The following is a 19640-nucleotide window of genomic DNA, read 5'->3' on the forward strand; positions in this document are numbered from 1 at the left end:
GAACCCATCCCTGTGTCATTGAAAATTTTGATCTACGAATTTGGACTGGTAACCATCGTGATTGAAAAAAAATTTCAAGAAATTTGTTATTGAAAACAAACTATTCATCGCCATTGACATCCCGTATTCCCAAGCAGTCACCCTTCCAAGTACTAACGGGACTCGACGTAACTTAACTTCTGGGAGCTGACGAGACCAGGTGCGTTCTACGTGATATGGCCGTTGACATTCAAAAATGAAAATTTACCCTCCCAGTCCCAATGGATGAATAGAAAATCACTTCAAAGTGATTGAAATGTTTGTTCATTGAATTCGGACTGGTAACCATCGCGAATAAAAAAACGCGATCAACTTTGAAAAACTCTCAATGGAATTCATCCAGAATCATTCCTATAGATGAATTGAACCCATCCCTGTGTCATTGAAATTTTTGATCTACGAATTTGGACTGGTAACCATCGTGATTGAAAAAAAATTTCAAGAAATTTGTTATTGAAAACAAACTATTCATCGCCAACGACATCCCGTATTCCCAAGCGGTCACCCTTCCAAGTACTAACGGGACTCGACGTAACTTAACTTCGGGGAGCTGACGAGACCAGGTGCGTTCTACGTGATATGGCCGTTGACATTCAAAAATGAAAATTTACCCTCCCAGTCCCAATGGATGAATAGAAAATCACTTCAAAGTGATTGAAATGTTTGTTCATTGAATTCGGACTGGTAACCATCGCGAATAAAAAAACGCGATCAACTTTGAAAAACTCTCAATGGAATTCATCCAGAATCATTCCTATAGATGAATTGAACCCATCCCTGTGTCATTGAAATTTTTGATCTACGAATTTGGACTGGTAACCATCGTGATTGAAAAAAAATTTCAAGAAATTTGTTATTGAAAACAAACTATTCATCGCCAACGACATCCCGTATTCCCAAGCGGTCACCCTTCCAAGTACTAACGGGACTCGACGTAACTTAACTTCGGGGAGCTGACGAGACCAGGTGCGTTCTACGTGATATGGCCGTTGACATTCAAAAATGAAAATTTACCCTCCCAGTCCCAATGGATGAATAGAAAATCACTTCAAAGTGATTGAAATGTTTGTTCATTGAATTCGGACTGGTAACCATCGCGAATAAATAAACGCGATCAACTTTGAAAAACTCTCAATGGAATTCATCCAGAATCATTCCTATAGATGAATTGAACCCATCCCTGTGTCATTGAAATTTTTGATCTACGAATTTGGACTGGTAACCATCGTGATTGAAAAAAAATTTCAAGAAATTTGTTATTGAAAACAAACTATTCATCGCCAACGACATCCCGTATTCCCAAGCGGTCACCCTTCCAAGTACTAACGGGACTCGACGTAACTTAACTTCTGGGAGCTGACGAGACCAGGTCGTTCTACGTGATATGGCCGTTGACATTCAAAAATGAAAATTTACCCTCCCTGTCCCAATGGATGAATAGAAAATCACTTCAAAGTGATTGAAATGTTTGTTCATTGAATTCGGACTGGTAACCATCGCGAATAAATAAACGCGATCAACTTTGAAAAACTCTCAATGGAATTCATCCAGAATCATTCCTATAGATGAATTGAACCCATCCCTGTGTCATTGAAATTTTTGATCTACGAATTTGGACTGGTAACCATCGTGATTGAAAAAAAATTTCAAGAAATTTGTTATTGAAAACAAACTATTCATCGCCAACGACATCCCGTATTCCCAAGCGGTCACCCTTCCAAGTACTAACGGGACTCGACGTAACTTAACTTCTGGGAGCTGACGAGACCAGGTGCGTTCTACGTGATATGGCCGTTGACATTCAAAAATGAAAATTTACCCTCCCAGTCCCAATGGATGAATAGAAAATCACTTCAAAGTGATTGAAATGTTTGTTCATTGAATTCGGACTGGTAACCATCGCGAATAAAAAAACGCGATCAACTTTGAAAAACTCTCAATGGAATTTATCCAGAATCATTCCTATAGATGAATTGAACCCATCCCTGTGTCATTGAAATTTTTGATCTAAGAATTTGGACTGGTAACCATCGTGATTGAAAAAAAATTTCAAGAAATTTGTTATTGAAAACAAACTATTCATCGCCATTGACATCCCGTATTCCCAAGCAGTCACCCTTCCAAGTACTAACGGGACTCGACGTAACTTAACTTCTGGGAGCTGACGAGACCAGGTGCGTTCTACGTGATATGGCCGTTGACATTCAAAAATGAAAATTTACCCTCCCAGTCCCAATGGATGAATAGAAAATCACTTCAAAGTGATTGAAATGTTTGTTCATTGAATTCGGACTGGTAACCATCGCGAATAAAAAAACGCGATCAACTTTGAAAAACTCTCAATGGAATTTATCCAGAATCATTCCTATAGATGAATTGAACCCATCCCTGTGTCATTGAAATTTTTGATCTAAGAATTTGGACTGGTAACCATCGTGATTGAAAAAAAATTTCAAGAAATTTGTTATTGAAAACAAACTATTCATCGCCATTGACATCCCGTATTCCCAAGCAGTCACCCTTCCAAGTACTAACGGGACTCGACGTAACTTAACTTCTGGGAGCTGACGAGACCAGGTGCGTTCTACGTGATATGGCCGTTGACATTCAAAAATGAAAATTTACCCTCCCAGTCCCAATGGATGAATAGAAAATCACTTCAAAGTGATTGAAATGTTTGTTCATTGAATTCGGACTGGTAACCATCGCGAATAAAAAAACGCGATCAACTTTGAAAAACTCTCAATGGAATTTATCCAGAATCATTCCTATAGATGAATTGAACCCATCCCTGTGTCATTGAAATTTTTGATCTAAGAATTTGGACTGGTAACCATCGTGATTGAAAAAAAATTTCAAGAAATTTGTTATTGAAAACAAACTATTCATCGCCATTGACATCCCGTATTCCCAAGCAGTCACCCTTCCAAGTACTAACGGGACTCGACGTAACTTAACTTCTGGGAGCTGACGAGACCAGGTGCGTTCTACGTGATATGGCCGTTGACATTCAAAAATGAAAATTTACCCTCCCAGTCCCAATGGATGAATAGAAAATCACTTCAAAGTGATTGAAATGTTTGTTCATTGAATTCGGACTGGTAACCATCGCGAATAAAAAAACGCGATCAACTTTGAAAAACTCTCAATGGAATTCATCCAGAATCATTCCTAAAGATGAATTGAACCCATCCCTGTGTCATTGAAATTTTTGATCTACGAATTTGGACTGGTAACCATCGTGATTGAAAAAAAATTTCAAGAAATTTGTTATTGAAAACAAACTATTCATCGCCATTGACATCCCGTATTCCCAAGCGGTCACCCTTCCAAGTACTAACGGGACTCGACGTAACTTAACTTCGGGGAGCTGACGAGACCAGGTGCGTTCTACGTGATATGGCCGTTGACTTTCAAAAATGAAAATTTACCCTCCCAGTCCCAATGGATGAATAGAAAATCACTTCAAAGTGATTGAAATGTTTGTTCATTGAATTCGGACTGGTAACCATCGCGAATAAAAAAACGCGATCAAATTTGAAAAACTCTCAATGGAATTCATCCAGAATCATTCCTATAGATGAATTGAACCCATCCCTGTGTCATTGAAATTTTTGATCTACGAATTTGGACTGGTAACCATCGTGATTGAAAAAAAATTTCAAGAAATTTGTTATTGAAAACAAACTATTCATCGCCAACGACATCCCGTATTCCCAAGCGGTCACCCTTCCAAGTACTAACGGGACTCGACGTAACTTAACTTCTGGGAGCTGACGAGACCAGGTGCGTTCTACGTGATATGGCCGTTGACATTCAAAAATGAAAATTTACCCTCCCAGTCCCAATGGATGAATAGAAAATCACTTCAAAGTGATTGAAATGTTTGTTCATTGAATTCGGACTGGTAACCATCGCGAATAAATAAACGCGATCAACTTTGAAAAACTCTCAATGGAATTCATCCAGAATCATTCCTATAGATGAATTGAACCCATCCCTGTGTCATTGAAATTTTTGATCTACGAATTTGGACTGGTAACCATCGTGATTGAAAAAAAATTTCAAGAAATTTGTTATTGAAAACAAACTATTCATCGCCATTGACATCCCGTATTCCCAAGCAGTCACCCTTCCAAGTACTAACGGGACTCGACGTAACTTAACTTCTGGGAGCTGACGAGACCAGGTGCGTTCTACGTGATATGGCCGTTGACATTCAAAAATGAAAATTTACCCTCCCAGTCCCAATGGATGAATAGAAAATCACTTCAAAGTGATTGAAATGTTTGTTCATTGAATTCGGACTGGTAACCATCGCGAATAAAAAAACGCGATCAACTTTGAAAAACTCTCAATGGAATTCATCCAGAATCATTCCTATAGATGAATTGAACCCATCCCTGTGTCATTGAAATTTTTGATCTACGAATTTGGACTGGTAACCATCGTGATTGAAAAAAAATTTCAAGAAATTTGTTATTGAAAACAAACTATTCATCGCCAACGACATCCCGTATTCCCAAGCGGTCACCCTTCCAAGTACTAACGGGACTCGACGTAACTTAACTTCTGGGAGCTGACGAGACCAGGTGCGTTCTACGTGATATGGCCGTTGACATTCAAAAATGAAAATTTACCCTCCCTGTCCCAATGGATGAATAGAAAATCACTTCAAAGTGATTGAAATGTTTGTTCATTGAATTCGGACTGGTAACCATCGCGAATAAATAAACGCGATCAACTTTGAAAAACTCTCAATGGAATTCATCCAGAATCATTCCTATAGATGAATTGAACCCATCCCTGTGTCATTGAAATTTTTGATCTACGAATTTGGACTGGTAACCATCGTGATTGAAAAAAAATTTCAAGAAATTTGTTATTGAAAACAAACTATTCATCGCCAACGACATCCCGTATTCCCAAGCGGTCACCCTTCCAAGTACTAACGGGACTCGACGTAACTTAACTTCTGGGAGCTGACGAGACCAGGTGCGTTCTACGTGATATGGCCGTTGACATTCAAAAATGAAAATTTACCCTCCCTGTCCCAATGTATGAATAGAAAATCACTTCAAAGTGATGAAATGTTTGTTCATTGAATTCGAACTGGTAACCATCGCGAATAAAAAAACGCGATAAACTTTGAAAAACTCTCAATGGAATTCATCCAGAATCATTCCTATAGATGAATTGAACCTATCCCTGTGTCATTGAAATTTTTGATCTACGAATTTGGACTGGTAACCATCGTGATTGAAAAAAAATTTCAAGAAATTTGTTATTGAAAACAAACTATTCATCGCCAACGACATCCCGTATTCCCAAGCGGTCACCCTTCCAAGTACTAACGGGACTCGACGTAACTTAACTTCGGGGAGCTGACGAGACCAGGTGCGTTCTACGTGATATGGCCGTTGACATTCAAAAATGAAAATTTACCCTCCCAGTCCCAATGGATGAATAGAAAATCACTTCAAAGTGATTGAAATGTTTGTTCATTGAATTCGGACTGGTAACCATCGCGAATAAATAAACGCGATCAACTTTGAAAAACTCTCAATGGAATTCATCCAGAATCATTCCTATAGATGAATTGAACCCATCCCTGTGTCATTGAAATTTTTGATCTACGAATTTGGACTGGTAACCATCGTGATTGAAAAAAAATTTCAAGAAATTTGTTATTGAAAACAAACTATTCATCGCCAACGACATCCCGTATTCCCAAGCGGTCACCCTTCCAAGTACTAACGGGACTCGACGTAACTTAACTTCTGGGAGCTGACGAGACCAGGTGCGTTCTACGTGATATGGCCGTTGACATTCAAAAATGAAAATTTACCCTCCCTGTCCCAATGGATGAATAGAAAATCACTTCAAAGTGATTGAAATGTTTGTTCATTGAATTCGGACTGGTAACCATCGCGAATAAATAAACGCGATCAACTTTGAAAAACTCTCAATGGAATTCATCCAGAATCATTCCTATAGATGAATTGAACCCATCCCTGTGTCATTGAAATTTTTGATCTACGAATTTGGACTGGTAACCATCGTGATTGAAAAAAAATTTCAAGAAATTTGTTATTGAAAACAAACTATTCATCGCCAACGACATCCCGTATTCCCAAGCGGTCACCCTTCCAAGTACTAACGGGACTCGACGTAACTTAACTTCTGGGAGCTGACGAGACCAGGTGCGTTCTACGTGATATGGCCGTTGACATTCAAAAATGAAAATTTACCCTCCCAGTCCCAATGGATGAATAGAAAATCACTTCAAAGTGATTGAAATGTTTGTTCATTGAATTCGGACTGGTAACCATCGCGAATAAAAAAACGCGATCAACTTTGAAAAACTCTCAATGGAATTCATCCAGAATCATTCCTATAGATGAATTGAACCCATCCCTGTGTCATTGAAATTTTTGATCTACGAATTTGGACTGGTAACCATCGTGATTGAAAAAAAATTTCAAGAAATTTGTTATTGAAAACAAACTATTCATCGCCAACGACATCCCGTATTCCCAAGCGGTCACCCTTCCAAGTACTAACGGGACTCGACGTAACTTAACTTCTGGGAGCTGACGAGACCAGGTGCGTTCTACGTGATATGGACGTTGAGATTTAAAAAATGAAAATTTACCCTCCAAGTCCCAATGGATGAATAGAAAATCACTTCAAAGTGATAGAAATGTTTGTTCATTGAATTTGGACTGGTAACCATCGCGAATAAAAAAAACGCGATAAACTTTGAAAAACTCTCAATGGAATTCATCCAGAATCATTCCTATAGATGAATTGAACCCATCCCTGTGTCATTGAAATTTTTGATCTACGAATTTGGACTGGTAACCATCGTGATTGAAAAAAAATTTCAAGAAATTTGTTATTGAAAACAAACTATTCATCGCCAACGACATCCCGTTTTCCCAAGCGGTCACCCTTCCAAGTACTAACGGGACTCGACGTAACTTAACTTCTGGGAGCTGACGAGACCAGGTGCGTTCTACGTGATATGGCCGTTGACATTCAAAAATGAAAATTTACCCTCCCAGTCACAATGGATGAATAGAAAATCACTTCAAAGTGATGAAATGTTTGTTCATTGAATTCGAACTGGTAACCATCGCGAATAAAAAAACGCGATAAACTTTGAAAAACTCTCAATGGAATTCATCCAGAATCATTCCTATAGATGAATTGAACCTATCCCTGTGTCATTGAAATTTTTGATCTACGAATTTGGACTGGTAACCATCGTGATTGAAAAAAAATTTCAAGAAATTTGTTATTGAAAACAAACTATTCATCGCCAACGACATCCCGTTTTCCCAAGCGGTCACCCTTCCAAGTACTAACGGGACTCGACGTAACTTAACTTCTGGGAGCTGACGAGACCAGGTGCGTTCTACGTGATATGGCCGTTGACATTCAAAAATGAAAATTTACCCTCCCAGTCACAATGGATGAATAGAAAATCACTTCAAAGTGATTGAAATGTTTGTTCATTGAATTCGGACTGGTAACCATCGCGAATAAAAAAACGCGATAAACTTTGAAAAACTCTCAATGGAATTCATCCAGAATCATTCCTATAGATGAATTGAACCCATCCCTGTGTCATTGAAATTTTTGATCTACGAATTTGGACTGGTAACCATCGTGATTGAAAAAAAATTTCAAGAAATTTGTTATTGAAAACAAACTATTCATCGCCAACGACATCCCGTATTCCCAAGCGGTCACCCTTCCAAGTACTAACGGGACTCGACGTAACTTAACTTCTGGGAGCTGACGAGACCAGGTGCGTTCTACGTGATATGGCCGTTGACATTCAAAAATGAAAATTTCCCCTACCTGTCCCAATGGATGAATAGAAAATCACTTCAAAGTGATGAAATGTTTGTTCATTGAATTCGAACTGGTAACCATCGCGAATAAAAAAACGCGATAAACTTTGAAAAACTCTCAATGGAATTCATCCAGAATCATTCCTATAGATGAATTGAACCTATCCCTGTGTCATTGAAATTTTTGATCTACGAATTTGGACTGGTAACCATCGTGATTGAAAAAAAATTTCAAGAAATTTGTTATTGAAAACAAACTATTCATCGCCAACGACATCCCGTTTTCCCAAGCGGTCACCCTTCCAAGTACTAACGGGACTCGACGTAACTTAACTTCTGGGAGCTGACGAGACCAGGTGCGTTCTACGTGATATGGCCGTTGACATTCAAAAATGAAAATTTACCCTCCCAGTCACAATGGATGAATAGAAAATCACTTCAAAGTGATTGAAATGTTTGTTCATTGAATTCGGACTGGTAACCATCGCGAATAAAAAAACGCGATAAACTTTGAAAAACTCTCAATGGAATTCATCCAGAATCATTCCTATAGATGAATTGAACCCATCCCTGTGTCATTGAAATTTTTGATCTACGAATTTGGACTGGTAACCATCGTGATTGAAAAAAAATTTCAAGAAATTTGTTATTGAAAACAAACTATTCATCGCCAACGACATCCCGTTTTCCCAAGCGGTCACCCTTCCAAGTACTAACGGGACTCGACGTAACTTAACTTCTGGGAGCTGACGAGACCAGGTGCGTTCTACGTGATATGGCCGTTGACATTCAAAAATGAAAATTTACCCTCCCTGTCCCAATGGATGAATAGAAAATCACTTCAAAGTGATGAAATGTTTGTTCATTGAATTCGAACTGGTAACCATCGCGAATAAAAAAACGCGATAAACTTTGAAAAACTCTCAATGGAATTCATCCAGAATCATTCCTATAGATGAATTGAACCTATCCCTGTGTCATTGAAATTTTTGATCTACGAATTTGGACTGGTAACCATCGTGATTGAAAAAAAATTTCAAGAAATTTGTTATTGAAAACAAACTATTCATCGCCAACGACATCCCGTTTTCCCAAGCGGTCACCCTTCCAAGTACTAACGGGACTCGACGTAACTTAACTTCTGGGAGCTGACGAGACCAGGTGCGTTCTACGCGATATGGCCGTTGACATTCAAAAATGAAAATTTACCCTCCCAGTCACAATGGATGAATAGAAAATCACTTCAAAGTGATTGAAATGTTTGTTCATTGAATTCGGACTGGTAACCATCGCGAATAAAAAAACGCGATAAACTTTGAAAAACTCTCAATGGAATTCATCCAGAATCATTCCTATAGATGAATTGAACCCATCCCTGTGTCATTGAAATTTTTGATCTACGAATTTGGACTGGTAACCATCGTGATTGAAAAAAAATTTCAAGAAATTTGTTATTGAAAACAAACTATTCATCGCCAACGACATCCCGTATTCCCAAGCGGTCACCCTTCCAAGTACTAACGGGACTCGACGTAACTTAACTTCTGGGAGCTGACGAGACCAGGTGCGTTCTACGTGATATGGCCGTTGACATTCAAAAATGAAAATTTACCCTCCCTGTCCCAATGGATGAATAGAAAATCACTTCAAAGTGATGAAATGTTTGTTCATTGAATTCGAACTGGTAACCATCGCGAATAAAAAAACGCGATAAACTTTGAAAAACTCTCAATGGAATTCATCCAGAATCATTCCTATAGATGAATTGAACCTATCCCTGTGTCATTGAAATTTTTGATCTACGAATTTGGACTGGTAACCATCGTGATTGAAAAAAAATTTCAAGAAATTTGTTATTGAAAACAAACTATTCATCGCCAACGACATCCCGTATTCCCAAGCGGTCACCCTTCCAAGTACTAACGGGACTCGACGTAACTTAACTTCTGGGAGCTGACGAGACCAGGTGCGTTCTACGTGATATGGAAGTTGAGATTCAAACATGAAAATTTACCCTCCCAGTCCCAATGGATGAATAGAAAATCACTTCAAAGTGATAGAAATGTTTGTTCATTGAATTTGGACTGGTAACCATCGCGAATAAAAAAAACGCGATAAACTTTGAAAAACTCTCAATGGAATTCATCCAGAATCATTCCTATAGATGAATTGAACCCATCCCTGTGTCATTGAAATTTTTGATCTACGAATTTGGACTGGTAACCATCGTGATTGAAAAAAAATTTCAAGAAATTTGTTATTGAAAACAAACTATTCATCGCCAACGACATCCCGTTTTCCCAAGCGGTCACCCTTCCAAGTACTAACGGGACTCGACGTAACTTAACTTCTGGGAGCTGACGAGACCAGGTGCGTTCTACGCGATATGGCCGTTGACATTCAAAAATGAAAATTTACCCTCCCAGTCACAATGGATGAATAGAAAATCACTTCAAAGTGATTGAAATGTTTGTTCATTGAATTCGGACTGGTAACCATCGCGAATAAAAAAACGCGATAAACTTTGAAAAACTCTCAATGGAATTCATCCAGAATCATTCCTATAGATGAATTGAACCCATCCCTGTGTCATTGAAATTTTTGATCTACGAATTTGGACTGGTAACCATCGTGATTGAAAAAAAATTTCAAGAAATTTGTTATTGAAAACAAACTATTCATCGCCAACGACATCCCGTATTCCCAAGCGGTCACCCTTCCAAGTACTAACGGGACTCGACGTAACTTAACTTCTGGGAGCTGACGAGACCAGGTGCGTTCTACGTGATATGGCCGTTGACATTCAAAAATGAAAATTTACCCTCCCAGTCCCAATGGATGAATAGAAAATCACTTCAAAGTGATAGAAATGTTTGTTCATTGAATTCGAACTGGTAACCATCGCGAATAAAAAAACGCGATAAACTTTGAAAAACTCTCAATGGAATTCATCCAGAATCATTCCTATAGATGAATTGAACCTATCCCTGTGTCATTGAAATTTTTGATCTACGAATTTGGACTGGTAACCATCGTGATTGAAAATAAATTTCAAGAAATTTGTTATTGAAAACAAACTATTCATCGCCAACGACATCCCGTATTCCCAAGCGGTCACCCTTCCAAGTACTAACGGGACTCGACGTAACTTAACTTCTGGGAGCTGACGAGACCAGGTGCGTTCTACGTGATATGGCCGTTGAGATTCAAAAATGAAAATTTACCCTCCCAGTCCCAATGGATGAATAGAAAATCACTTCAAAGTGATAGAAATGTTTGTTCATTGAATTTGGACTGGTAACCATCGCGAATAAAAAAAACGCGATAAACTTTGAAAAACTCTCAATGGAATTCATCCAGAATCATTCCTATAGATGAATTGAACCCATCCCTGTGTCATTGAAATTTTTGATCTACGAATTTGGACTGGTAACCATCGTGATTGAAAAAAAATTTCAAGAAATTTGTTATTGAAAACAAACTATTCATCGCCAACGACATCCCGTATTCCCAAGCGGTCACCCTTCCAAGTACTAACGGGACTCGACGTAACTTAACTTCTGGGAGCTGACGAGACCAGGTGCGTTCTACGTGATATGGCCGTTGACATTCAAAAATGAAAATTTACCCTCCCTGTCCCAATGGATGAATAGAAAATCACTTCAAAGTGATTGAAATGTTTGTTCATTGAATTCGGACTGGTAACCATCGCGAATAAAAAAACGCGATCAACTTTGAAAAACTCTCAATGGAATTCATCCAGAATCATTCCTATAGATGAATTGAACCCATCCCTGTGTCATTGAAATTTTTGATCTACGAATTTGGACTGGTAACCATCGTGATTGAAAAAAAATTTCAATAAATTTGTTATTGAAAACAAACTATTCATCGCTAACGACATCCCGTATTCCCAAGCGGTCACCCTTCCAAGTACTAACGGGACTCGACGTAACTTAACTTCTGGGAGCTGACGAGACCAGGTGCGTTCTACGTGATATGGCCGTTGACATTCAAGAATGAAAATTTACCCTCCCAGTCCAAATGGATGAATAGAAAATCACTTCAAAGTGATTGAAATGTTTGTTCATTGAATTCGGACTGGTAACCATCGCGAATAAAAAAACGCGATCAACTTTGAAAAAATCTCAATGGAATTCATCCAGAATCATTCCTATAGATGAATTGAACCCATCCCTGTGTCATTGAAATTTTTGATCTACGAATTTGGACTGGTAACCATCGTGATTGAAAAAAAATTTCAAGAAATTTGTTATTGAAAACAAACTATTCATCGCCAACGACATCCCGTATTCCCAAGCGGTCACCCTTCCAAGTACTAACGGGACTCGACGTAACTTAACTTCTGGGAGCTGACGAGACCAAGTGCGTTCTACGTGATATGGCCGTTGACATTCAAAAATGAAAATTTACCCTCCCAGTCCCAATGGATGAATAGAAAATCACTTCAAAGTGATAGAAATGTTTTTTCATTGAATTCGAACTGGTAACCATCTCGAATAAAAAAACGCGATAAACTTTGAAAAACTCTCAATGGAATTCATCCAGAATCATTCCTATAGATGAATTGAACCTATCCCTGTGTCATTGAAATTTTTGATCTACGAATTTGGACTGGTAACCATCGTGATTGAAAAAAAATTTCAAGAAATTTGTTATTGAAAACAAACTATTCATCGCCAACGACATCCCGTATTCCCAAGCGGTCACCCTTCCAAGTACTAACGGGACTCGACGTAACTTAACTTCTGGGAGCTGACGAGACCAAGTGCGTTCTACGTGATATGGCCGTTGACATTCAAAAATGAAAATTTACCCTCCCAGTCCCAATGGATGAATAGAAAATCACTTCAAAGTGATTGAAATGTTTGTTCATTGAATTCGGACTGGTAACCATCGCGAATAAAAAAACGCGATAAACTTTGAAAAACTCTCAATGGAATTCATCCAGAATCATTCCTATAGATGAATTGAACCTATCCCTGTGTCATTGAAATTTTTGATCTACGAATTTGGACTGGTAACCATCGTGATTGAAAATAAATTTCAAGAAATTTGTTATTGAAAACAAACTATTCATCGCCAACGACATCCCGTATTCCCAAGCGGTCACCCTTCCAAGTACTAACGGGACTCGACGTAACTTAACTTCTGGGAGCTGACGAGACCAGGTGCGTTCTACGTGATATGGCCGTTGAGATTCAAAAATGAAAATTTACCCTCCCAGTCCCAATGGATGAAAAGAAAATCACTTCAAAGTGATAGAAATGTTTGTTCATTGAATTCGGACTGGTAACCATCGCGAATAAAAAAACGCGATCAACTTTGAAAAACTCTCAATGGAATTCATCCAGAATCATTCCTATAGATGAATTGAACCCATCCCTGTGTCATTGAAATTTTTGATCTACGAATTTGGACTGGTAACCATCGTGATTGAAAAAAAATTTCAAGAAATTTGTTATTGAAAACAAACTATTCATCGCCAACGACATCCCGTATTCCCAAGCGGTCACCCTTCCAAGTACTAACGGGACTCGACGTAACTTAACTTCTGGGAGCTGACGAGACCAGGTGCGTTCTACGTGATATGGCCGTTGACATTCAAAAATGAAAATTTACCCTCCCTGTCCCAATGGATGAATAGAAAATCACTTCAAAGTGATTGAAATGTTTGTTCATTGAATTCGGACTGGTTACCATCGCGAATAAAAAAACGCGATCAACTTTGAAAAACTCTCAATGGAATTCATCCAGAATCATTCCTATAGATGAATTGAACCCATCCCTGTGTCATTGAAATTTTTGATCTACGAATTTGGACTGGTAACCATCGTGATTGAAAAAAAATTTCAAGAAATTTGTTATTGAAAACAAACTATTCATCGCCAACGACATCCCGTATTCCCAAGCGGTCACCCTTCCAAGTACTAACGGGACTCGACGTAACTTAACTTCTGGGAGCTGACGAGACCAGGTGCGTTCTACGTGATATGGCAGTTGAGATTCAAAAATGAAAATTTACCCTCCCAGTCCCAATGGATGAATAGAAAATCACTTCAAAGTGATAGAAATGTTTGTTCATTGAATTTGGACTGGTAACCATCGCGAATAAAAAAAACGCGATAAACTTTGAAAAACTCTCAATGGAATTCATCCAGAATCATTCCTATAGATGAATTGAACCCATCCCTGTGTCATTGAAATTTTTGATCTACGAATTTGGACTGGTAACCATCGTGATTGAAAAAAAATTTCAAGAAATTTGTTATTGAAAACAAACTATTCATCGCCAACGACATCCCGTATTCCCAAGCGGTCACCCTTCCAAGTACTAACGGGACTCGACGTAACTTAACTTCTGGGAGCTGACGAGACCAAGTGCGTTCTACGTGATATGGCCGTTGACATTCAAAAATGAAAATTTACCCTCCCAGTCCCAATGGATGAATAGAAAATCACTTCAAAGTGATAGAAATGTTTTTTCATTGAATTCGAACTGGTAACCATCGCGAATAAAAAACGCGATAAACTTTGAAAAACTCTCAATGGAATTCATCCAGAATCATTCCTATAGATGAATTGAACCTATCCCTGTGTCATTGAAATTTTTGATCTACGAATTTGGACTGGTAACCATCGTGATTGAAAAAAAATTTCAAGAAATTTGTTATTGAAAACAAACTATTCATCGCCAACGACATCCCGTATTCCCAAGCGGTCACCCTTCCAAGTACTAACGGGACTCGACGTAACTTAACTTCTGGGAGCTGACGAGACCAAGTGCGTTCTACGTGATATGGCCGTTGACATTCAAAAATGAAAATTTACCCTCCCAGTCCCAATGGATGAATAGAAAATCACTTCAAAGTGATAGAAATGTTTGTTCATTGAATTCGAACTGGTAACCATCGCGAATAAAAAAACGCGATAAACTTTGAAAAACTCTCAATGGAATTCATCCAGAATCATTCCTATAGATGAATTGAACCTATCCCTGTGTCATTGAAATTTTTGATCTACGAATTTGGACTGGTAACCATCGTGATTGAAAATAAATTTCAAGAAATTTGTTATTGAAAACAAACTATTCATCGCCAACGACATCCCGTATTCCCAAGCGGTCACCCTTCCAAGTACTAACGGGACTCGACGTAACTTAACTTCTGGGAGCTAACGAGACCAGGTGCGTTCTACGTGATATGGCCGTTGAGATTCAAAAATGAAAATTTACCCTCCCAGTCCCAATGGATGAATAGAAAATCACTTCAAAGTGATAGAAATGTTTGTTCATTGAATTTGGACTGGTAACCATCGCGAATAAAAAAAACGCGATAAACTTTGAAAAACTCTCAATGGAATTCATCCAGAATCATTCCTATAGATGAATTGAACCCATCCCTGTGTCATTGAAATTTTTGATCTACGAATTTGGACTGGTAACCATCGTGATTGAAAAAAAAATTCAAGAAATTTGTTATTGAAAACAAACTATTCATCGCCAACGACATCCCGTATTCCCAAGCGGTCACCCTTCCAAGTACTAACGGGACTCGACGTAACTTAACTTCTGGGAGCTGACGAGACCAGGTGCGTTCTACGTGATATGGCCGTTGACATTCAAAAATGAAAATTTACCCTCCCTGTCCCAATGGATGAATAGAAAATCACTTCAAAGTGATTGAAATGTTTGTTCATTGAATTCGGACTGGTAACCATCGCGAATAAATAAACGCGATCAACTTTGAAAAACTCTCAATGGAATTCATCCAGAATCATTCCTATAGATGAATTGAACCCATCCCTGTGTCATTGACATTTTTGATCTACGAATTTGGACTGGTAACCATCGTGATTGAAAAAAAATTTCAATAAATTTGTTATTGAAAACAAACTATTCATCGCTAACGACATCCCGTATTCCCAAGCGGTCACCCTTCCAAGTACTAACGGGACTCGACGTAACTTAACTTCTGGGAGCTGACGAGACCAGGTGCGTTCTACGTGATATGGCCGTTGACATTCAAGAATGAAAATTTACCCTCCCATTCCCAATGGATGAATAGAAAATCACTTCAAAGTGATTGAAATGTTTGTTCATTGAATTCGGACTGGTAACCATCGCGAATAAAAAAACGCGATCAACTTTGAAAAACTCTCAATGGAATTCATCCAGAATCATTCCTATAGATGAATTGAACCCATCCCTGTGTCATTGAAATTTTTGATCTACGAATTTGGACTGGTAACCATCGTGATTGAAAAAAAAATTTCAAGAAATTTGTTATTGAAAACAAACTATTCATCGCCAACGACATCCCGTATTCCCAAGCGGTCACCCTTCCAAGTACTAACGGGACTCGACGTAACTTAACTTCTGGGAGCTGACGAGACCAGGTGCGTTCTACGTGATATGGCCGTTGAGATTCAAAAATGAAAATTTACCCTCCCAGTCCCAATGGATGAATAGAAAATCACTTCAAAGTGATAGAAATGTTTGTTCATTGAATTTGGACTGGTAACCATCGCGAATAAAAAAAACGCGATAAACTTTGAAAAACTCTCAATGGAATTCATCCAGAATCATTCCTATAGATGAATTGAACCCATCCCTGTGTCATTGAAATTTTTTATCTACGAATTTGGACTGGTAACCATCGTGATTGAAAAAAAATTTCAAGAAATTTGTTATTGAAAACAAACTATTCATCGCCAACGACATCCCGTATTCCCAAGCGGTCACCCTTCCAAGTACTAACGGGACTCGACGTAACTTAACTTCTGGGAGCTGACGAGACCAGGTGCGTTCTACGTGATATGGCCGTTGACATTCAAAAATGAAAATTTACCCTCCCTGTCCCAATGGATGAATAGAAAATCACTTCAAAGTGATTGAAATGTTTGTTCATTGAATTCGGACTGGTAACCATCGCGAATAAATAAACGCGATCAACTTTGAAAAACTCTCAATGGAATTCATCCAGAATCATTCCTATAGATGAATTGAACCCATCCCTGTGTCATTGAAATTTTTGATCTACGAATTTGGACTGGTAACCATCGTGATTGAAAAAAAATTTCAATAAATTTGTTATTGAAAACAAACTATTCATCGCTAACGACATCCCGTATTCCCAAGCGGTCACCCTTCCAAGTACTAACGGGACTCGACGTAACTTAACTTCTGGGAGCTGACGAGACCAGGTGCGTTCTACGTGATATGGCCGTTGACATTCAAGAATGAAAATTTACCCTCCCAGTCCCAATGGATGAATAGAAAATCACTTCAAAGTGATTGAAATGTTTGTTCATTGAATTCGGACTGGTAACCATCGCGAATAAAAAAACGCGATCAACTTTGAAAAACTCTCAATGGAATTCATCCAGAATCATTCCTATAGATGAATTGAACCCATCCCTGTGTCATTGAAATTTTTGATCTACGAATTTGGACTGGTAACCATCGTGATTGAAAAAAAAATTTCAAGAAATTTGTTATTGAAAACAAGCTATTCATCGCCAACGACATCCTGTATTCCCAAGCGGTCACCCTTCCAAGTACTAACGGGACTCGACGTAACTTAACTTTTGGGAGCTGACGAGACCAGGTGCGTTCTACGTGATATGGCCGTTGACATTCAAAAATGAAAATTTACCCTCCCTGTCCCAATGGATGAATAGAAAATCACTTCAAAGTGATTGAAATGTTTGTTCATTGAATTCGGACTGGTAACCATCGCGAATAAATAAACGCGATCAACTTTGAAAAACTCTCAATGGAATTCATCCAGAATCATTCCTATAGATGAATTGAACCCATCCCTGTGTCATTGAAATTTTTGATCTACGAATTTGGACTGGTAACCATCGTGATTGAAAAAAAATTTCAATAAATTTGTTATTGAAAACAAACTATTCATCGCTAACGACATCCCGTATTCCCAAGCGGTCACCCTTTCAAGTACTAACGGGACTCGACGTAACTTAACTTCTGGGAGCTGACGAGACCAGGTGCGTTCTACGTGATATGGCCGTTGACATTCAAGAATGAAAATTTACCCTCCCAGTCCCAATGGATGAATAGAAAATCACTTCAAAGTGATTGAAATGTTTGTTCATTGAATTCGGACTGGTAACCATCGCGAATAAAAAAACGCGATCAACTTTGAAAAACTCTCAATGGAATTCATCCAGAATCATTCCTATAGATAAATTGAACCCATCCCTGTGTCATTGAAATTTTTGATCTACGAATTTGGACTGGTAACCATCGTGATTGAAAAAAAATTTCAAGAAATTTGTTATTGAAAACAAACTATTCATCGCCAACGACATCCCGTATTCCCAAGCGGTCACCCTTCCAAGTACTAACGGGACTCGACGTAACTTAACTTCTGGGAGCTGACGAGACCAGGTGCGTTCTACGTGATATGGCCGTTGACATTCAAGAATGAAAATTTACCCTCCCAGTCCCAATGGATGAATAGAAAATCACTTCAAAGTGATAGAAATGTTTGTTCATTGAATTCGGACTGGTAACCATCGCGAATAAATAAACGCGATCAACTTTGAAAAACTCTCAATGGAATTCATCCAGAATCATTCCTATAGATGAATTGAACCCATCCCTGTGTCATTGACATTTTTGATCTACGAATTTGGACTGGTAACCATCGTGATTGAAAAAAAATTTCAATAAATTTGTTATTGAAAACAAACTATTCATCGCTAACGACATCCCGTATTCCCAAGCGGTCACCCTTCCAAGTACTAACGGGACTCGACGTAACTTAACTTCTGGGAGCTGACGAGACCAGGTGCGTTCTACGTGATATGGCCGTTGACATTCAAGAATGAAAATTTACCCTCCCATTCCCAATGGATGAATAGAAAATCACTTCAAAGTGATTGAAATGTTTGTTCATTGAATTCGGACTGGTAACCATCGCGAATAAAAAAACGCGATCAACTTTGAAAAACTCTCAATGGAATTCATCCAGAATCATTCCTATAGATGAATTGAACCCATCCCTGTGTCATTGAAATTTTTGATCTACGAATTTGGACTGGTAACCATCGTGATTGAAAAAAAAATTTCAAGAAATTTGTTATTGAAAACAAACTATTCATCGCCAACGACATCCCGTATTCCCAAGCGGTCACCCTTCCAAGTACTAACGGGACTCGACGTAACTTAACTTCTGGGAGCTGACGAGACCAGGTGCGTTCTACGTGATATGGCCGTTGAGATTCAAAAATGAAAATTTACCCTCCCAGTCCCAATGGATGAATAGAAAATCACTTCAAAGTGATAGAAATGTTTGTTCATTGAATTTGGACTGGTAACCATCGCGAATAAAAAAAACGCGATAAACTTTGAAAAACTCTCAATGGAATTCATCCAGAATCATTCCTATAGATGAATTGAACCCATCCCTGTGTCATTGAAATTTTTTATCTACGAATTTGGACTGGTAACCATCGTGATTGAAAAAAAATTTCAAGAAATTTGTTATTGAAAACAAACTATTCATCGCCAACGACATCCCGTATTCCCAAGCGGTCACCCTTCCAAGTACTAACGGGACTCGACGTAACTTAACTTCTGGGAGCTGACGAGACCAGGTGCGTTCTACGTGATATGGCCGTTGACATTCAAAAATGAAAATTTACCCTCCCTGTCCCAATGGATGAATAGAAAATCACTTCAAAGTGATT

General features: G+C 38.5%; 49 pseudogenes; all 49 read right to left on the minus strand.

Annotated features, from left to right (window-relative positions):
• Positions 1 to 108: 108 nt before the first annotated feature.
• Positions 109 to 227, minus strand: LOC124321921 (annotated as a pseudogene).
• A 284-nt stretch (positions 228 to 511) lies between these two features.
• LOC124321712 lies at positions 512 to 630 on the minus strand (annotated as a pseudogene).
• A 284-nt stretch (positions 631 to 914) lies between these two features.
• LOC124321714 lies at positions 915 to 1033 on the minus strand (annotated as a pseudogene).
• A 284-nt stretch (positions 1034 to 1317) lies between these two features.
• LOC124321915 lies at positions 1318 to 1435 on the minus strand (annotated as a pseudogene).
• A 284-nt stretch (positions 1436 to 1719) lies between these two features.
• LOC124323306 lies at positions 1720 to 1838 on the minus strand (annotated as a pseudogene).
• A 284-nt stretch (positions 1839 to 2122) lies between these two features.
• Positions 2123 to 2241, minus strand: LOC124321922 (annotated as a pseudogene).
• A 284-nt stretch (positions 2242 to 2525) lies between these two features.
• On the minus strand, positions 2526 to 2644 carry LOC124321923 (annotated as a pseudogene).
• A 284-nt stretch (positions 2645 to 2928) lies between these two features.
• Positions 2929 to 3047, minus strand: LOC124321924 (annotated as a pseudogene).
• A 284-nt stretch (positions 3048 to 3331) lies between these two features.
• Positions 3332 to 3450, minus strand: LOC124321932 (annotated as a pseudogene).
• Positions 3451 to 3734: 284 nt separating this feature from the next.
• Positions 3735 to 3853, minus strand: LOC124323307 (annotated as a pseudogene).
• A 284-nt stretch (positions 3854 to 4137) lies between these two features.
• LOC124321926 lies at positions 4138 to 4256 on the minus strand (annotated as a pseudogene).
• A 284-nt stretch (positions 4257 to 4540) lies between these two features.
• Positions 4541 to 4659, minus strand: LOC124323309 (annotated as a pseudogene).
• Positions 4660 to 4943: 284 nt separating this feature from the next.
• LOC124323310 lies at positions 4944 to 5062 on the minus strand (annotated as a pseudogene).
• Positions 5063 to 5345: 283 nt separating this feature from the next.
• Positions 5346 to 5464, minus strand: LOC124321715 (annotated as a pseudogene).
• Positions 5465 to 5748: 284 nt separating this feature from the next.
• Positions 5749 to 5867, minus strand: LOC124323311 (annotated as a pseudogene).
• A 284-nt stretch (positions 5868 to 6151) lies between these two features.
• LOC124323312 lies at positions 6152 to 6270 on the minus strand (annotated as a pseudogene).
• Positions 6271 to 6554: 284 nt separating this feature from the next.
• Positions 6555 to 6673, minus strand: LOC124321774 (annotated as a pseudogene).
• Positions 6674 to 6959: 286 nt separating this feature from the next.
• Positions 6960 to 7078, minus strand: LOC124321560 (annotated as a pseudogene).
• Positions 7079 to 7361: 283 nt separating this feature from the next.
• Positions 7362 to 7480, minus strand: LOC124321561 (annotated as a pseudogene).
• A 284-nt stretch (positions 7481 to 7764) lies between these two features.
• LOC124323314 lies at positions 7765 to 7883 on the minus strand (annotated as a pseudogene).
• A 283-nt stretch (positions 7884 to 8166) lies between these two features.
• LOC124321562 lies at positions 8167 to 8285 on the minus strand (annotated as a pseudogene).
• Positions 8286 to 8569: 284 nt separating this feature from the next.
• On the minus strand, positions 8570 to 8688 carry LOC124321563 (annotated as a pseudogene).
• A 283-nt stretch (positions 8689 to 8971) lies between these two features.
• Positions 8972 to 9090, minus strand: LOC124321565 (annotated as a pseudogene).
• Positions 9091 to 9374: 284 nt separating this feature from the next.
• LOC124323315 lies at positions 9375 to 9493 on the minus strand (annotated as a pseudogene).
• A 283-nt stretch (positions 9494 to 9776) lies between these two features.
• Positions 9777 to 9895, minus strand: LOC124321906 (annotated as a pseudogene).
• Positions 9896 to 10180: 285 nt separating this feature from the next.
• LOC124321567 lies at positions 10181 to 10299 on the minus strand (annotated as a pseudogene).
• A 284-nt stretch (positions 10300 to 10583) lies between these two features.
• LOC124323316 lies at positions 10584 to 10702 on the minus strand (annotated as a pseudogene).
• A 284-nt stretch (positions 10703 to 10986) lies between these two features.
• LOC124321668 lies at positions 10987 to 11105 on the minus strand (annotated as a pseudogene).
• Positions 11106 to 11390: 285 nt separating this feature from the next.
• Positions 11391 to 11509, minus strand: LOC124323317 (annotated as a pseudogene).
• A 284-nt stretch (positions 11510 to 11793) lies between these two features.
• Positions 11794 to 11912, minus strand: LOC124321656 (annotated as a pseudogene).
• A 284-nt stretch (positions 11913 to 12196) lies between these two features.
• LOC124321605 lies at positions 12197 to 12315 on the minus strand (annotated as a pseudogene).
• Positions 12316 to 12599: 284 nt separating this feature from the next.
• Positions 12600 to 12718, minus strand: LOC124321606 (annotated as a pseudogene).
• A 284-nt stretch (positions 12719 to 13002) lies between these two features.
• LOC124321669 lies at positions 13003 to 13121 on the minus strand (annotated as a pseudogene).
• A 284-nt stretch (positions 13122 to 13405) lies between these two features.
• LOC124323318 lies at positions 13406 to 13524 on the minus strand (annotated as a pseudogene).
• A 284-nt stretch (positions 13525 to 13808) lies between these two features.
• Positions 13809 to 13927, minus strand: LOC124321889 (annotated as a pseudogene).
• Positions 13928 to 14212: 285 nt separating this feature from the next.
• Positions 14213 to 14331, minus strand: LOC124321608 (annotated as a pseudogene).
• Positions 14332 to 14614: 283 nt separating this feature from the next.
• LOC124321609 lies at positions 14615 to 14733 on the minus strand (annotated as a pseudogene).
• Positions 14734 to 15017: 284 nt separating this feature from the next.
• On the minus strand, positions 15018 to 15136 carry LOC124321782 (annotated as a pseudogene).
• Positions 15137 to 15421: 285 nt separating this feature from the next.
• LOC124323319 lies at positions 15422 to 15540 on the minus strand (annotated as a pseudogene).
• A 284-nt stretch (positions 15541 to 15824) lies between these two features.
• Positions 15825 to 15943, minus strand: LOC124321657 (annotated as a pseudogene).
• A 285-nt stretch (positions 15944 to 16228) lies between these two features.
• Positions 16229 to 16347, minus strand: LOC124321670 (annotated as a pseudogene).
• A 285-nt stretch (positions 16348 to 16632) lies between these two features.
• Positions 16633 to 16751, minus strand: LOC124323321 (annotated as a pseudogene).
• A 284-nt stretch (positions 16752 to 17035) lies between these two features.
• On the minus strand, positions 17036 to 17154 carry LOC124321658 (annotated as a pseudogene).
• A 285-nt stretch (positions 17155 to 17439) lies between these two features.
• Positions 17440 to 17558, minus strand: LOC124321863 (annotated as a pseudogene).
• Positions 17559 to 17842: 284 nt separating this feature from the next.
• On the minus strand, positions 17843 to 17961 carry LOC124321787 (annotated as a pseudogene).
• A 284-nt stretch (positions 17962 to 18245) lies between these two features.
• On the minus strand, positions 18246 to 18364 carry LOC124323322 (annotated as a pseudogene).
• A 284-nt stretch (positions 18365 to 18648) lies between these two features.
• LOC124321659 lies at positions 18649 to 18767 on the minus strand (annotated as a pseudogene).
• Positions 18768 to 19052: 285 nt separating this feature from the next.
• On the minus strand, positions 19053 to 19171 carry LOC124321671 (annotated as a pseudogene).
• A 285-nt stretch (positions 19172 to 19456) lies between these two features.
• Positions 19457 to 19575, minus strand: LOC124323323 (annotated as a pseudogene).
• Positions 19576 to 19640: the final 65 nt, after the last annotated feature.

This window comes from Daphnia pulicaria, chromosome 1 (genome assembly GCF_021234035.1).
Source record: "Daphnia pulicaria isolate SC F1-1A chromosome 1, SC_F0-13Bv2, whole genome shotgun sequence".
In the NCBI taxonomy this organism is placed as follows: domain Eukaryota; kingdom Metazoa; phylum Arthropoda; class Branchiopoda; order Diplostraca; family Daphniidae; genus Daphnia; species Daphnia pulicaria.